Raw genomic sequence first — 20,139 nt, forward strand, 5'->3', positions numbered from 1 at the left:
CCAAAAGAACATCCCAATGGCTAAAAAGCACCAACCTCCCGACCATGTGGAACCAAAGGAACTACCCCCCATGCTAGGAGATGACACGAGGTCCCAACACATACTCTAAACCTAAGTTGGCACCTATAACCAAGGAGACTAACCACACAAGGACTCTCAAGCAAAAAATTAGACAATACAACAAGAATAAACTCCCAGAGGCATAAAAGTCATCAAAATATAAATGCATCCAATAAGCATAATCATAAATCATAAAGGGGAAACACATGTAGGAGTGGAGTTTCATCACATGCCATCCTTATAACACAATAGCATAATAACACAATGCACTAGCCTAATGGACATGTGGAGCCATCTCAACCCATGAGAGACTAAGGGAGATTAGCTGACCATCTTCACGAACTTCTCATGCTTATCCTAAAACACCCTCCCTAGGAATAAGTCATGAGGTACAAATAAATTTATCATCTTATTAATTAATCTAACTACCCAACCCATCAATTATTAGGTTATCACTTATTTACAAATCACAGAAAACTCCAATGTGCCCTGGTGGTCTAGATTTCATGCATCCTTACAAGGAACCTCATGCAAGTCTATCTCTCATGACCCTGGTCATCACAAGGAAGCCCACTACCCCCCAAAATAGTCTCCAACATGAAAACACAAGAGGCTCTAGAATCATAATTAGATCTAAGAACATACATAAATCTAAAATCACAAATAATCCATATGCAAACAACAATCTCATCTCATAATCATGAAACGTGTGAAATTTAACATCACCAAAACCAAAAATAAATGAGCCTCTTGGCCAAATAAAAAAATCAAGGCCATAAGAAATTCACTCAAATCTGAAATGAATCATCAAATAATCTCACCAAGGCCTATCCACTTGCTAGCGCATAATCACAAGAATCTCAATCTCTCTCTCGGCACATCAACAAGAGAGGAAGCACAAACAACTCAAATGGAGTTAAATGCATACAAAAATCAAAAGTAAATCATATGAAGACATCCCCAATCATAAATCAACATTAGACAACATCATAAATACCCTCAAAAATCCTCTTGTACGGCCCAAAATCCAACTGACATCAAACAGACTTCAAACTGGTCAAAACCCTAAAAATATACAACATGGTGCATACGACTGATACTTTAGCGCATCTGGGTGATCTCTTAGCACATAGGGTGATTATCTTAGTGCATATAGTCATTCCTTTTGCGCATAGAAAAAAAAAAGTGTAAATTTCAATAGAAAACTGCTTAAGTGCAGGATCAAAACTGCTCGAAATATAATCAGCCAAATATGACGTATTAATACTAGTTGGAATCAGCACAAAATGAACTATAAGAATATGTGAACAAAATAAATAATAAAATTCACCCAAGAAACTCAAATTGAAAACATAATGCAAAATTTTGGAGGAAGAACATCTCCAGCACTATCAAAATTGAGGCAATAATCAACAACCTTGAATCTAAAACATAAAAAGAATAATATATGACTCAAATACATTTAAAAAGAAATTTCACATAACAAATAACATCCATACACAAGAGGATGAGTTAAATGAAAAGGGGAAAAATTCATGTGAGTCTCCTCTACGGCAGAGCCAGATTGGGAGCTCACAAAGACTCTCCTCTTTCCTAGATTCACAATCTCCATAAGAACTCATCTACCAGGTTAAAATCTCCTTGCTATACAATATAAATTTATTAAAATAATTCATTCAAGACATATACAAAATATGCAAGATATTCCTCATGTCGAACATTCACAGCAATGCACAGGAAGCATTATTTCTAGAACTATTAACCAAGCAAAGAATCTAGAATCCCATGGCTACCCATTCCAAATCTAGGAAGACTAAAGAGAATGCATAAACCAAATTTTTTTTTTACCAAATCAAACACGGAGCATACAAGTTTCAAAAATTTGAAAGAAAACAAGAAACCAATGGAGAGGCCTCCAACCTACAACCTGTGTGATGGTTTATAGTTGAAGAAGAGCTCCCACAAGCCAAACCAAAATCCAACCAAGCTCTAGCCAAAAACCCAAGAGTGAAGAAATCCCAAAACCAAGGAAGAAAACTTGCTGGAGAAATTTCCAGAGAATAACCAACCCAACCGAAAAACCTTAGGGGAATGAAAAAATAAAAAGAAACAATAAAGTTTATCAAATATTAAAATAATCACAAAGTCAATAAATGTTAATTATCAAATAAATATAAATATCAAATAATTAAATACTCAAAACTTATAAATTAAATACATTAAAATAAACATTTCCAAATAGAAAACTACACATCAAGAGCCACATAATTACTCTAACATAATCAAGTAAATCAATCGGCATTTACTAGACTCACAATACCAAAGGACCAAGCTTACTAACTGACATGGTGAATTATGCCAAGACGCTCACTATTCATGGTGAACAACTTAGACCTAGAGTATGTGAGGGAAAAATCATGCCATATCCGAACCACATAAGCCATTGGAACTAAAGACATGCTCAAACTTGTGAAGCCAGGTGGAGTCGATGTCTGGTACCTACAAAATTCTGCAACCACAAAACAATAATACAACATATACATATACATATATAGAACAAGCAAGTGATAGATAATCACGACGACACATCCTGCTCGCAATGAGTGATGTTGAATCATCTCTATCATGAAGTTAGTCAAAAAATAGTCAAACACATCTCTTAAACATCTCATCATATGTAAACATAATGTAGGGTTAGTGTAATCATAATCATCATGAAAACCATGATAAATCTAATCCATAATCTATCACATAGTGAGCATATAAAATCCATTGAGTACATATATCATCAAATCACATGATCAATCATGATAGTACCAACATCCATATAGATAATCAAAATAGCATATGTCTAATATTGTCTAACATCAATCATAAGTCACTGAAGCACATGCGTAATCATCATCCAAAACATCAAAATATAGTCTAGATAAGTCTATAAAGCATAATATAAAAGTCAACTCTAGTCAAAATAAGTCAAATCAAGGGTGGACACTACATCCTCCCCCCCTTTGCCTAGGCTTACTCCTAGAATCCTGAGAACAAATAGGGGTATAACTCTCTCATCCGCACTGCATCCTCCCATGTAGCCGAAGAATCATCAATCAGATCCCACTGGACCCTTACTTACTCTACACTCCAGCCTCTGAGGGATATTTCTCTATGCTGAAGAATGCACATGAGCTCCATAGAAAGTTACCCATCCTTGACCTGTAAAGAATTCCAATCCAACACATGCGAAATATCAAGATGATATAACCTCAAAACTAAAACATGAAAAACATCATGTATGCGAGACAAGCTAGGTGGCAAGGCAAGGCGATAAGCCAAAGGACCAATCCATTCCAAAATATTGAAAGGTCCAACAAATTGAGGTGCCAACTTAGAGCCTTTTCCATAATGGATCAGACTCTTTCATAGGCGAACTCTCAAAAATACCCTGTCACCAATAGAAAACTGCTTGTCCACTTGATGAGCATCCGCATATTTCTTCTGTCTACTCTAAGAGGCCAATAAATGCTCTCTAATGTGAGCCACCTGCTCCTCCATATCCTAAAACATCTCTGATCCAATAAGTACTCTATCCTCTAAACGGTCCCAACTCAAGGGCGAGCGACATGGTCTACCATATAATGCCTAATAAGGAGACATACCAATAGAGTTGTGGTAACCATTATTATATGCAAACTCAACCAAATAGAGATAATCCTCCCAATGAGACTATTGATCCATCACGTACATCCTCAACATATCCTTCAAAACTTGATTCACCATCTCTGTCTGTCCATCTATCTTAGGGTGATAAGCTAGACTAAAATTCAACTCCATACCTAAATCATGTTGAAGATTTGTCCAAAATGCTGATGTGAACATTGGATCATGATCTGATATGATCCGCCGAGGAATACCATGCAACCTCACAACTCCTTCCAAGAAAACCTGAGCTACTATTGTTGATGTATACGAAGACCTGATTGGAGAAAAGTGTGCTAATTTGGTCAATCTATCTACAGTGACCATAATAGCATCATGACGATGTGAAGACATGGGCAATCCAACTTTAAAATTCATAGATATAATATCCCATTTCCATCCTGGAACCAAATGTGACTGTAATAATCCTGCAGGATGTTGATGCTCTGCCTTCACTTGCTGACACTCTAGGCAACATGCCATAAAATTTGTAATATCTCTCCTCATGCCAGACCAATGATATGTATGTCTCAAATCCGCGTGCATCTTCTTGACACCTGGATGTGCCGAGTAAGGTGCACAATGTGCCTCCGACATGATCAAATCTCAAAGACCGTCTGATGGTGGAACATAAATACATCCCAAATGCCTAAGAAGTCCATTTGATTCCATTGAGTAACCTGCTGTTGGTAAACGGATTTGTCACTTTAAGAAACTTTCTTGAAAAACTCTGTTTTGCCCTGTAATTAGCAACAAAGAATTCACAATAGTTGAAGAATCACAAAGAAATGGTAATTCTTCTTTGCGTTTGAGAGGGGCAGCTCCCTCATATAATGGGGTATTTGGATTTTTCAAAAAAAATAAAATTAAAGAACGAACAATAAAGAAAGATTGAACGCCATATAAGGTATGAATCTAGATTAAAATAAATTCCATATAATCAAGTTTGAGATACCACAACTTGAAATAATCTTCTCCACATTCAATGTTAAAGGGAAAGCATTAGGTAATCATCAATTAAACATAAGAACATTGATAATAACCCATGAGAATAAGTTGAACACACATCCAAATTGATCTCTATTGCTTAATTGCTTGAATAATACTATCCAAGTCTCTCATACAAAGCTTGTGAAAAAGTGGAATCCCCTTCACATTGAATAATAATGAGGTATATATAGGTGAAGTGGTAACCACCTGAGGTAACTACCCTAACCACCTTTATAACTACTTTATAACTTCCTCAACTTTGGGAAGAATAACTACTTAGAATAACTACCCAAAATAAGAACTTAGGATAACTACCTCATATGAAAAGAGCCAAGATTATCTTTTATTACAATATAGAAATAGAGATGAGAGAAAGGAAACTCGATCATGAGAGTTATTTACAAAGAAATACAAGAACATGATGCGAGTAACACAACAAAAATGAAGACTATACAAAAAGCATCCATGCACTTATTCTAAGCTAACTCCTTGTGTTGCCGATGAGGTTGTTGCTTTTGTAGGCACATTATGTTGTCCAGGTCCTTTGTCTCTAAAGATTCTGAAAAGTCGGATGGCTGAAGTGACAGATTTTCCTTTGGGAATTAGGATGTTGGCTATCCTCATTTTCCATGTCTTCAAGTTTCTATGAATGCCACTTAGTTCTGTCACCATGCTGAGTATCTGAGACATAGCGATTCTCAAGGAAGAGTAAATATCAATCAATTTTTCCATGGTATTTTCATTGAAGTTTGTCCTATTAAAAAGTTGTTGATCTACCATGTTCTGGAAGCTATTCTGTAACACCTGCAAGTCTTCCATCAATGTCACATTTGGGAGAAGAGCAGTGAGCTGTCCTTGGAGTTTGACACACACTTGATCACATGAAAACATGAGCTTTTCTAACTCTAATGAAACTTGATCTATGATCACTAGTTTCCAGTTAATGCTTTCTGTCCATATTTCTAGATAATCTTTTTCATTATTAGGCAGGATTTTCTCAGTTGCAAGGGTGTCCATTCCAATTTCTATCATTTGTTTGAAATCATTCACAATTTCCTTCCAAGTTGTTTCCTCTTTCTTGACATTCTTCAAGTCTTTCTCAATAGTATTTTTCTTTATTAAGGCCTCATCATGGATAGATTTTTCTTGGACTAGGAAATCACATGCAAGATTTTTGACCTTTTCTACCCAACCTTCAATTACCTTTCCATAGGCTTGGTATTTTTGAAGATTATCCATAGCATTCCTTTCATTTACTCCTTCTGGTGTAAATATAATTGGCTAGCGATCTACACTTAGTGGCATAGTGGAGGTATCAACTACGGATCTCAAGTAAGAAGACAAAGTGTGCACTTGTTGTTTCAATTGATCCTTGGATTCCTTATCCTTTTCACTTCTCTCCACCATTCTGGCTGCCATCACTTTAAAGTTCTAAATATCAAACTCATGAGAAGAAGGTCCCATATCAATCTTTGTCACAACAAAGTCCATAGAGGTGGCCTCATTTGTATATTTCTTAGATATGGGTTGAGCAATCTCTAAGCACATATTCCTTGAATTTGGATCAGTCTTTATTCTTGAGGATACTTTGAGTTTCTTCGATTTTTCAGCTCTCCCAAAGAGATCAAATATGCTACTAAATTCAAGTACCACTAGCTTTTCTACCTTCCTCTTCTTCAATAGACTTTGTTCTAACCATGGGAAAGAAGAATTTTCTATAGACTCTTGGATGATTTCTTGTCTTGCTACCATTGTTGTTGTCACCTCTCTAATTTCTTCAAATTGATCGCTTGGATTGCTTGGAAATGATGAATCCATGACTAAAGTATTTTGTTGTGCTTCTTGTTGTGGGGATTCAATAGGAACTGAGGGAGATATGGAATGCATTCCATCATCAAATCTTGTGTCATCCAGAATTTCCACTGGAACTTGATCCTTTACTTGACTTGCAATAGAGTTTTCTTCTATGTTTTTTGCTCTGGATTTCTTCCTCTTTTGTCAAGGTTCATCACCACATGTGTTCTGAAGATTGTTCCTCCTTGAGGTGTCTTCATCTCCATCACTTCCTTGAGTATTCTGGTAAGAAGGAGTATCCCTAGCTAGAGTATGGGAAGAATGCAGTGATGTAGAGCTCTCAAGCTGACTTCCTTTCCTTCTTGGAGTTTCCTTTGTTTGTCTGGTAGCAGTCATTTGAGTAATCTTCTTCTTAATCCAGGCTTTAGAATTCTTGATTACAAAACTCTTTCTTTCTCTGACATCTCTCACTTCTGGATCTGCCCAATTCAAACTGGGAAGTGGCTGGGACTGGACTTGCTCAAATTAGATAGGATCAATCAAATTAGATCCATCATCTTCAATGCCTTCTATGGTCCAATCCATCTTGAAATCTTTCATTTTCTTCAAAGTTAACCTTGTCCAATCTCTTTTTGTAACCTCGAACTCATCTTCGCAATCTTCCCAAAAGTCTTTGAGATTAGGAAAATGAAAATAGCTAGGGCCTAACTTTAAGCTGTTCTTGACATAACCCTTGCTATCAAAAGGGAACCTCATCTGGTATGGATACAAGTTGATCTTAGATAAAGCTTTTTCTGTCTCATCTGCTCTTGAACTTGAATCACATCTATAGTGCCCGAGACAAATGGGAAAGGCTACCCCTTTATTCTTTCTATCTCTACATTTCTTTTGAACTGAAACCAATTGCCAACAAAGCTCAACTAAAATGAGCTTATCATCAACATATCTGGGTAACTTGAGTGGATAACCTTCAAATCCTCCTACTCGAAGATAGGTAAATCTTAGAAACTGGATGAAGAAACTTCCATATTTCTTTATCAATTTAGCGGCTTCCTTTGATATTCTGATGGCAATGTCTCCTTGTAATAACCTTACTGCCCACATTGTGAAAGCATCATTCACCCACCTGAAATACACAAAGCTTTCCTCAAGTTGCAATTGCTTGTAATAATGGTAAACTTGAGTTTCTTGATTTAGGACACCATTAGTACTTAACCCTGGCCATGATCTCAAATTAGCAATAGCATTTATCAAGTAAGAGATCATATGGAAGCGTTGACTCATTTTGAAGTGCACTAACTGGTCATGTATGTAGTTACTGATGAGATGGCCCCAGTCAATGAATTGCTTACCGGCAGAGATGACTATTATGAAGAGATACATCCACATTTCAAACTCAGTGGAGTCAGGACTTCCTGTCACTCTATGGAGTAACAAAATCAAGTAACAAATCTTTTTGATGAAAAGAGAATGATGGAATGTTTTTGGAAGCTAAGACTATCCTCCTCATGGTGCAACCATCCATTCTTTAGCCAAATTATTGAGGCATTTGCTTCTATTATCGCTGAAGTATTTGTAAGCTTTTTGCTTATCGATGTGAGTGAACTTTTCCTTATATGGCAAACAAAGAATAATAGCTATTGAAATTCCATCAAGTTTGGCCATTAAGGATCCATCTATAGCTCTTATCTCTCTTGCATTTGGATTATATCTTCTATCATCAAATCTGTACATTGAATTGCTATGGGAAAACATGCTGCTTCAATCAAACCGCTTCCTGCCACTCTACAGGACAATTTTGATCTGTCACCTTCCATGAAGAACTTTTTGATCTCCTACAAATTTATGTGCCCAATCTTGGTATCAGGAACCTTTGGAATCATGGTGGTGATCATCGGGGCATACTCATACTCCTGAGCCTTGTATTTCATGATGATGTGTTTTGCAGATTCTTATACTAAGAAGTTCTAAAGTGTCTTTTTATTACCAATTGCAACAAATTGGAAATTAAAAAATATCTCTTGACTCCCTCTAATCCCATAAGGTTGAAAGCTTGAAAGATCATTTAAAACAACACCGTGCTACTGTTAGAATCATTGCATTACATTTCTTTGGGATAGTTTATTAAACAAATCATATCTCTCATTCTCCATATTTCATGATATCTGACACAACTCCTCCTTCAATCTGTATTTGGAAAGAATACTTATAACATATTTAAAGCTCTTTGAGATAGCGAGCATGGGTTTTGAAGTAAACCGACCTAGTATTCTTCAATGCATGAATGATATCAATTTGAACTGAAACTTACACAAGTTCTTCTTTAATCACAAAGAAGTCTTTAAAGCTCTTTTATAACACATTACTCTGCCAGTGCAGAAAGTAATCATGCATATCCATTCTTTACATTTGGATGTACGTTTACAGACTTGAAAGTTTCTTAAGACTTCTTCAACTAATTCATTCTGTGTTTTGACCACATTTATTTGAGAAAGTGTCTTTGCCTTTGTTACTGATGGTTCTACTAGACTCTACATCCGGGTCCACTACTACCGTAAATTGCTTCTATCAAAACCTCTGTCTATAACACTAGCGCTGAATAAGGAATTGTATCTTTTCAACTAAGCTTAGATCTAGACTCACTTCTTAAACGCATGCTTAGACTGTTGGAAAACATTTATCAAGCATTTTCTGTGCATCATGTTTGCAACCATGGATTGCATCATGTTTGGCGCTTCTCAAATGTCATTAGGGACCCAAGCTTAAATGTCTCGGCCAGGTAGGCAGCAGATTGAGTCATACCAATTCAACCCAGACACCCATGATTTTCTCATTGCTGGTTGCTCAATGTAGAAGAGAACCCTTATTTGATATGGTAGCTTCCTAGCTGTATGTCAACAGATAATGAGACGCATGTGATAAGGACTCTTTTTGGTTTGATGCCCTTTGCATGCATGTCTCTTTGAGCATTTCCACTCACATCATCTTATTAAAAATGCTCTTTCGTTATACTTTGATGGAGGTTCGTTGATGCTTCGAGCAGAGAAGTAATGGTTGGCTAGGATGGTAGGAAAAAGTTTTGCGATGACTAGTTGCTTTTCTTGAAACCTTCTTGGAGCATACTCAGAGCATATTCAACAAATCTATTTTGTGCACATGCTGCAATCTGTATATTCGATGCTTTCATTCTTTCAAACAACAATGCGATACTCTTGATATCTCTATTTCAACGTGAACTAAAGATATCTGGAAGCTTCAGCCGTTTTAAGAGTTAGTTATCAAAACTAACTTTGCGTTGATTATGGGCCACGTGGTGCTTTCAACTTGCCATATGGAAGTTTAAGGAAAAGGTGTTGTATTTTAAAACACTCTCATATCACCGATGAGAATGGAGGAATTGAAGTGTATCGGCATCTTCTTAAGGCTGGCCAACTCACTGGTGTATGAGACAGTTACATGACTTTAAGATTTTCCATGTTGTGCATAGAAATGGAATGTATCGGTAATTTGATGCTTTCAACTTAGCAATAATCTGACCATCAACACTTCATTAATGATAATTGGATCTTTATCTATCGGTGGTTTAATCTCCATCCACAAGTTGCCATGGGATATTGAAATAAAGTGAATTAGTTTGTTCTTTTTTTATATATGGACTCCACCAACTTATCGATGAAGAAGTTGTCAAAACTTTGCGTGAAAACATATTGGTTACTTATGTTATTTACCAACTTGGCGATAACAATCAACTCACTTTCTGAACTTGGTGAATATAGGTGCTTTGCATATATTCATTTTTCGTTGAATATCGTTATCGACTCAAATTGTTTAACACAAGAATTCCAACAATTTTCACTCCTCAAAAAGTAGGGTTAACACCTACATATCTTCCTTCAAGAGCTCTACCTACGGCAACCTCTGCAATAATCTCCTGATACCATACATCGGAAGGAAGGGCACTAAGAATACGACTCCTCAAATCCACACTAAGAGACATTATTGAAATCTCATGCCTCCTGCGACTCAAAGCATCTGCTACCACATTCTCCTTACCTTGAATATATCTCACCTTAAAGTCATACTCACATAAGAACTCCATCCAACGCCTCTATCTAGCATTCAAATTTAGTTGTGTGAAAATATACTGTAAACTACGGTGATCACTATAGAACTCAAATCAATGCCCAAGAAGGAAGTGCCTCCATCTAACCAAAGCATGAACCACTGTTGCCAACTCAAGATCATGGGTGGGATAATTATGCTCATGATTCTTAAGTTTCCATGAAACATATGCAATCACACAACCATCCTGCATCAATACTGTTCCTAGACCCTCCAAAGAAACATTTGTGCACACCACAAAATTCCCCAAAGGATCTGGTACTGCTAAAATAGGTGCACTGGTCAAACTCTCCTTAAGGATCTAAAATGTTGTCTCACACTGCTCTGTCCAAACAATCTTCTTTCCTTTTCTCTGAAGGGAAGTGATAGGATGAGCTATCCTAGAGAAATCCTGAACATATCTGTGATAATATCCTGCTAAACCCATGAAACTACACACCTCTCCCACATTAGTGCGTGGTGGCCAATCGAAAGTCGCCTGAATCTTTGAGGATCAACTGCAGTACCCTCTCCAAAAATCACATGACCAAGATACCTCACCTCTGTCTGGAAGAACTCACACTTCGCCAAATTGGCGTATAGCTGATTCTCCCTAAGACACTGCAAAACTTGCCTCACATGATCCTCATGCTCCTCAACCAATCTCAAATAAATCAAAATATCATCTAGAAATACTAATACAAATCTGTCCAAATACAACCTGAATACACCATTCATCAAGCTCATGAAAACTAATGGTGCATTCGTGAGACCAAAAGGTACCACTCTAAACTCATAATTGTGTGTGTGAAAAGTGGAATAAGGATCTGTATCTACAAGATACAACACTTCAATTAAGTCATTACATGTATGGTTAGACAGATATAAGCATGAATAATAAAACCATAACAAATCGACCAATTGCCTTCTAAACGATGCGAGTATAAGATTGCTCTCAGATTTTATAAGCAATACCAGTGACTAGACTACACCAAGACAAAGGATTTAATCTATATGAGCATGATATTAAGCTAAATGGATGCAAGATGGATGAATAATTCAAGCAATAATGAATTCAAGCAATAATGAGTAAACTAAATATGGATGCAAATAATCTAAAAAAGCACAATATATTCAATGACTCCAGAGCAAAATCAGCGTAATAATAATCTCCAAGCGTGTTCTCAAAAATCTCTAGGGTAAATTGGAATGAGAGCTGAACGTTGAATTTATAGAGAATTACAAGAGAGGTGATGAAAAAGCTCAATTTAGGATTAATTGAAATAATTGAGAAATCAGATTCAGCTAACCTTGAGATAGATTCCAATTATAGTTTAATTGAAATGCATTCAAATAAGAAGTTCAAGTTGCATTGGAAATAATATTTAATTAATTCAATGCTTTTGTGATAAAAATAGATAATTCTTTGATTTATTCAAGAAAAGAGTCTTTTCAATGCAACTCAACTTCTTTTTCTGAAAAGCTTTGAGTTCCAATTTTAGAGAATAATTCAATTTAATTGCTTTTCTGATTTCAAGTTATAAATTTAGAAAAAGAAATAATATCTCAAGTTTGATTTCTCTTTCAATTAAATTCTTTTATTTTATTTTCAATTCAACTCTTGCTTTGTAATTAATTCTTCTTTTGTAATAAATTAATTCATTTTTTGCATGATTAAATGAAAAATTTATTAATTAATTAAATATGCTAGGATATTTAATAAATTAAAATAGGATAATTGATCAAAATGATTTTCTTGGAAATGATTTAATTAATTAAATAAATATTTAATTAATATTGAGTAATTGACTTGTCATGTGACATTTGATGATTAAAGAATTAATATTATGCTCAAGATTGATTTAATTGCCTTTGGTTAGGACCTTGGTGATGTTGTCGAGATTAGGGGCCCATGGTTTAGATGACCAATTATAGGGTATTACATTTTCCCCTCTTTGAATTAATATGTGAGCAATGCATTGGTCAAAGAATATGCAATGTCTAGGAGATACCAGTTCTGAACTTGATTGATCACGAACTAAATGAAAAGCAAGGTGTTTATCTTGATTCGAAGCGATGAAGCTGAATAAAGTTTGATTAAAGCGATATTGATCCTGAACTTGATTGAACTAAGGAATGATAGAGAACAAAGATACCGAACTTGAACTTGATTGATCAAGAAGCAGATATTACTGATCTAGAACTTGATAGATCTAGACAGAGCGAGCAAAGATAAAGTTGATCTTGAACTTGATGGATCAAGACACAATGAGCAAAGATAAACTATCCAGATTGATTCGATGCGATGAAACTGAACACCTGCTTAGATTGAGCGTGTGATCAAAGATACTCTTTAAACTTTTGATTAAGTTTAAATGAATAATCAGCTTGATGAAAAATGATGAAACTAATTAACATTAAGAGATTGATTTAGATGAAGACAAATATTAGCTTGATATGAAGTGATCAAACTAATATGCCCCTAGCGATTGATTCGATTCAGATGATCGAGAGATCTCAACTTGATATAAAGCGATAAAGGTGAGATGCCCTTTAGCAATAATATTTGATTGATTTTCTTTAGTTAAAAAGATTTTTGCCTGACTTTTGATGAAGTTTTGAAAAATTTCTCGACTTTGAAGATGTGAGGTCATAAGGTCACGAGTATGCCCCCTCGGAAGCAAAATTGAAAGATAACGAGGGTACATTATTATAGGCAATTTTTGATGATGATAAGTTATTTGAGCACAAATGGTTCAGAGGAATATTTGAAAATTTAGCATTGATTGATAAGAAATTGAGCACAAATTTGATTTGTACAATAAAAATTGAATTGAGATTCAGCATTGATTCATGAGAAATTAAGCGTAATTAGAAGAAAGAATGAGCATTTGATGAAAAAAGCACTAAGTGGTCCAAATTTTGGAAATTGACTAACAAAATGATCCCAAATTTTGATTTCGATCCTGAAAATGGAATCAGAATGGGCAAATTAGCTAAGGGTACAATTTTCATGTCCATCGGAGCAAGTTGAAAAATTAGGGTTTTGGCTATATATGGGGTAAAAGTATCATTTTCAATTCATTTTAACCCTCCAAGTTTGAAAATTAAAAAACCCTTCTACGAAGAAAATGGTGGTCCCTACTCGTGAGCATCGATTCGAGTGCCAAAGATGACATAATTGACCTCGACACTATGAGCCAGCGGTAAGTGGTTAATCTTAAGCCTTTTTATGTTCTCAATTTTTTAAGTTTTTTGTTCATTTTTTAATTTTTAGCATGTTTTAAGTCGGCCAATCTCATTTTGTCGTGCGAGACAGGATCCTATCTCGTACAAGTTGCTGCCCTTCTGTGTTTTGTTGTTTGGGAAACAATGAGCATTTTTGAAAGTCTAAACTTGAAATTTTGATTTTGCAATTGACGTAGTTGGATTTGCGTGATGTTTTACTTCTCTTGTAGGCTTATTTGGAATATTTTCTTATGCTTCGTTGTTTGATTTTTGCAGGTTTGATTACCTCATGTTCTCTTCAGATACGTTTGTCCTCCTACCACAACTTTAGTTCAATAATTATCTAAGGTTGAGTAGGCACATATTGATTTGTGCGGTTTGACACACCTTCTTGGTTTACTAGACATCCGTGTGAATCACAAAATGCTCACAGCATTGGTTGAACGATTCCATTCAAAGCATAATACCTTTCATTTGCCAATGGGGGAGATGACTATCACTCCTGAGGATGTATATAGGATCCTCTATATCCCATTTGTTGGGGATAAGGTAGACTACGATGCAGTACTATTACCTAGATTATAGGTAGTCAGACATGTCTTCAGGGATCCTGATATTTTGACACATTCCATCAGTTGGGACGTCATGATGAGTAGGTACAATGAGGAGTTTCCTCTGGCATGTGTTCTAGCAAGTTTTATCGGTTGTTTTATGATGTCGGACAGAGGACAACAGGTATTCCAGTGTGGTTGGGGTAGGATGTTAGAGAGATTGATGGAGACCCCTCAGAGGCTTAGCTAGGGTTCTTGCACATTATCCCACATGTATCGTGAGATGCATGAGGTTGTGTATAGGGAGGGCAAGAGAATGGCCGCTGGAGTTTTGATTTTATAGGTTTGGGCTTGGGAGCACCTCCCAATTTGTTGGCCGATTGTTGATGATAGCAGGGAGCTTGGGCAACCGATTATCTATAGGTATGTCGGTTATGTTACGCAGCCCCCCATCTGGGCAAGATTGATTTTTAGCGATGATAGCTAGATGACCTTATAGCCATGATATGGAGACCTTATAGGGGCCTAGAGCCATGGGATGATTGGTGGTTGGTACGGAGGGATATTTATGTTACGCACCCACTTATTATCAGATCACAGATTATACTAGAGAGATTTGTAGTTTCTCGAGTGATGAGGCAGTATGGCAGGCCTCAAGGGATCTCGCAGGAGTTCACAACGTATGCCAGATACGCTAATGAGGAGAGGCAGGGATGGTCACCAAGGTTATCCTATGCCTTGAGTATGCAGGAGCTGACTGGTCTATAATGACTCAGATGGGACTATATGGATGATGTTGCGGATGTGGGGGTATTGCCCCAGTACAGGGGTTAGTTCCAGCAGCATCCATTCCCTAGGTTGACAGATCTAGCTAAGTAGGCCCCTTCCATTAAGGAGATTGAGGATGATGCCCCGACATAGGGACAAGGATAGGACCAGAGACAAGGATAGGGATAGAGAGTTGAGCCTCTAAGGTGGGCAGGTGGTGATCCTAGTGCTAGTAGCAGTAGGGTTCCAGTTCGGGTTGGACAATAGAGGGGTGAGGGTGGATCCCTTGGGAGGATAGGTGTGAGGTTGGGTGGAGCCAAGGAGGAGCGAGTAGCGCCGAGATAGGTCTGACAATGGAGGGAGGAGAAGGGTGGGGCTAGAGGTGGAGATGGGTGTGGAGAGCCTGCGAGAGAGAAGGGGACTGATGCGGGATGGTCAATGAGAGAACGTCTTGCAGAGCTAGAATCATAGTTGATAATGTCTTAGAATCAGCTAGTGGACCAAGACCGATAGCTAGCAGAGCTTAGGGCTGAGCGCAATCATCAAGTCACAGAGAGGAGGGTAGAGAGACGCTTTGTGACAAGAGGTCCTTCACCAGACGAGTAGGGCGGCATACTGTGTTGCAGCATATAGCGTAGCAGTTCTAGTTGTGCAGCAAGTTGTCCCCTACTCGCACTACATGGCACGGTCAGAGGGAGCTCGGGCACCTCGTTAGGATCCCGATCAGCAGGCTCCACCTCCTCCACCAGGTGATGAGGGAGAAGCTGAGAGCTAGATATTCATTTTGTAGCTCTGATATTTTTTTGTAGACATACCCATTTTTTGTAGCCTATACGATTCTTTCTCTGATGGGAGTTTGTATATGTCATTTGACATCATTTTGTACTCAGACTTTATACAAGATATATATATATATATATATATGTGAGATTCGATTTGACTTCATCATACTTGTGTTGATGCATTTATAAGATGTTTTCTATATGCTTTATTTTATATGTATGCATTTCTTTTCAGCATGGATGTATGTAAAGCAAATTGATTATGGATATCTATTTTTGTTTCTTTTCATATGCACATAGATGAATGTAAATGAGTAATGAGTAATGCAAATTTTTATTTTTCTATGCAATGAGATGAATACAAATGAATAATAATAGAATGTATGAATCTATATAAGATGTTTATGTATGCAACTAACATCTCAAAACACAAGTACTCGATCGAAGAAATGATGAAAAATAGACCACTTAGCGTAAGAAATGATGATGCTTCCAGCTCTCATTAAAAATATAAAGAGATCATTATTATACCAAAATCACTCTAAATTCACAAAATACAGAATGAAATGCAAAATTACAGGCAAAATGCAATGCAACCTAAACCTAGTCACTGGATTTAAATGCTTAAGATTCATCATCGAGCATAACGAACATAATAGGCAGGTTAGAGTTCCTTTCTTTTCAATGTGGAATTTTTTAATTATCCTATCCGCAATGATCCCTTTTTCATTCATATCCTTGGATAGATTTCTCAGGGACCCTAATTGCATCATAAAGAAATTTCCTAAAAACAAACAAAGAAATGATGTGGACCTCCCTGTAGCATTCAAATAAGTGGAGTCGAGGTATTTGAGGCGATTTCACCTTGATGTGAAGGCTCTTATCACAGACACCCAACTAATTTAGATGTTTCTAGATCATTGGGATCATTCCTACAAGTAGAAAACAAAGAAAATATTATGCCCCCAATCCTTTCTCCTCTTAGTCATGATAGACTTCCTCAAGTTACTCAGAGGGATAATAATCTAAAACTAATATAAAAGACAACACACAAAGAAAATTTTCATGCATAGCTCAAACTGTTTAGTGATTGTTTTCCGGTATGTTGTTTTGCTTGTTAACTCGGTGATAAAACTCTTCAGTAGTCAGGAGACAGGTGACTGACTCGGAGTGGACAACCAGGTTTCACTGATGGAAAGATGACTTGGTTGACACTACTTAGGACATGCAATGTGCTCTGTCGATTAACCTAAGACTAGGATATTGATCAGTTTCAATCCATGAGGGTTCCAATGAAACGGGATGTCACAAAAGTGACTAAAATATATGTACAAGCGAAAGCAAAGATGCAGGAAAGTGAGAATGCCAATGTTGTGTTGATAGATGGAGCACTTGAGTATAAGAGGTGCCTATTGACCAGGTTTTCACCTGCTTGGTAGAGATTCATTTTTTTTTTTACCAAGGTGCCTGTTTACCAGGTTTTCACCAGGCCATTTTCTCTCTTTTTTATTTTTTTTATTTTTTTTTTTTTAGGACTTTTTCAGTTGTATAGGTTACTGGAGCAGAGAATGCTAAGTGAAGAATTTCTTCAAGTGGCTGGTGTTGATCGGTTCACGAAGTTGTTCTCCTTCTGAGTTTGAGAGTTGATAGGCACCAGAGCCAAATACTATAGTAATGATGTAGGGACCTAGCTAGTTGGGTTCAAACTTCCCTTTGTTGTCTCGAAACTATTGATTTTTAGGATTTTCTCTCAGGACTAGGTCACCAACCTGAAATTCTCTTTGTCTAACTTTCTTGTTATATCCTCTAGACAATCTCTTTTGATATACTTTGAGATGATCAAATGCCACTTGCCAATGCTCATCCAGCAATTCGAGTTCTTGCAATCTAGATATTCTATGATCTTCATTAGTAACAAGACCTTGCAAGGAAACTCTTAGAGATGGTATTTCTACTTCAATAGGTAATACTTCTTTAGACCCATATACCAAAGAGAAAGGTGTAGCCCCAGTAGGTATTCTGATACTTATTCTGTAAGTCCATACTACAAGATTGAGCTGCAGATGCCAATTCTTCCCAGATTTGTTCACTGTTCTATGCAAGATAGTCAATAGGTTTTTGTTGGATGCCTCGGCTTGTCCATTACCTTGAGGGTAATATACTGATGACCAGCATTATTTAATTTTGAATTTCTCACAGAGCTCATCCAAGTCTTTATTCTTGAATTGTCCTCCATTATCAGTCATGATGGATGAAGGTATCTCATACTTGTAGATGATATAGTTTAAGATGAACAAGGTGACTTGTTTACCAATTGCTTTGATGAGCAGAACCGCTTCTACCCACTTGGTGAAATACTCAGTGGCAGTTATGATAAATTTGTGTCCATTAGATGAAGAAGGATATATCTGACCAATAAGATCAAAGGCCCATTGCTGAAAAGGTTGATGTGTAGTAAAGGGTATGAGATCCCTTGCCAGAGCATGTATGAGGTTCCCATGTAGCTGACATTTTTCACGAGTCTTAGAAAATTTAATAGCATCTTTCTCCATGTCTAGCCAATAGTAGCCAACCCGTAGTAGTTTCTGAGCTAAGGTAAGACCATTCAAATGAGATCCACAAATACCTTCATGGACTTGTGATAATGCACATTTAGATTCTTCAGTTTCTAGACATCTAAGCAATGTATCATCCAAACCTCATCTAAATAGATCATTAGGAATGATAATATACCATGAAGCATTTCGGGTTAGGTTTCTTTTCTCATTACGAGTAATATTTTCAGGGATAATTTGGTCTTGTAGATAAGAGTAGATGTGGTTGTACTGGGATGAGTCATGTACACTAATAGAACAGACTATTTGGGTCTTAGGAGAATCATAGGCTAGGTAATGTAACTCTTCCACCAGGAATTCAAAGCAAAAATTGGGTTCTTGTAACTTGGGTATAGATGCCAAGGTGGCCATAGCATCTGTTGCTCTATTTATGGACCTAGGAATCTGTTGGAATGATACAAAAGAAAAATACTTCTTAAGATCATCAACCTTTCTCTTATAAGGCATCAGTTTCTCATCTCAAGTCTGATATGTATCATTTATTTGATTTATGATCAGCTAAGAATCTCCATAAATGTGTAATTTTGTAACCTTCCATTCAATAGCTAGCGTTATCCTATTTACCAAAGCTTCATATTTTGCAATGTTGTTTGTGCAAGGGAAAAAAATCTTATAAGACTTTGGGATTGAGTACTTCTGATGAGTAATAAATAGTATTCTAGCACCAGAACCATTTTGAGTAAAAGACCCATCGAAGAACTTCTTCCAAGGTTGTTGAGTAAGATGCATTATTGACTCATCTAGAAACTCTATATGCAGCAACTGAGTGTCTTCAAGCGGAGCTTCAACAAGTTGATCAACAATTACCTATCCTTTTATGGCTTTGCATTCCACATATTCAATGTCAAACTCTGTAAGGATCATGACCCATTTCGCCAATCTTCCTGTAAGTGTTGCTTTGCTGAGAAGATATTTGAGCAGATCAATTTTAGCCACCAGCTTAACTGAATGTGCTAACATGTAGTGTCTTAGTTTTTGTGATACAAAGACTAATGCCAAGCATGCTTTTTCTATCATAGTGTAATTCATTTCATAAGACACCAATGTTTTGCTAATGTAATAGATAGCTCATTCCTTTTTATTTCATCCTGTTGTGCCAGAAGTGCCCCTAGTGATGAATCAGTTGTTGATATGTATAAGATCAATGGTTTACCCTAAATTGATGGCATCAATATTGGTGGATTTGATAGGTACTCTTTGATTTTCTGAAGATATTGTTCACATTCTCGATCCCAGTTTTATATTACTCCTTTCCTCAATACTTTTGTGAAAGGTTGAGCTTTGTCTGCTAGCTGAGAAATGAATTGTCTGATGGATTGGAGACATCCTTCTAGACTTCTCATTTGACTAATGTTCTTCGAGAGTGACATTTCCATTATAGCTTGGACCTTTTCAGGATCAACCTCGATTCCCTTCTTTGAAATGATGTAGCCAAGTAGTTTACCAGATGTCACTCCAAATGCACACTTTTTCTGGATTTAACCAGAGTTTGAAATTTTCCATTCTGTCTACTATAGGACCTAGCTCTTGAATATGCGTGGATCTCTTCATAGTCTT

This window comes from Cryptomeria japonica, chromosome 11, assembly GCF_030272615.1.
Source record: "Cryptomeria japonica chromosome 11, Sugi_1.0, whole genome shotgun sequence".
NCBI classification, from domain to species: Eukaryota; Viridiplantae; Streptophyta; class Pinopsida; order Cupressales; family Cupressaceae; genus Cryptomeria; species Cryptomeria japonica.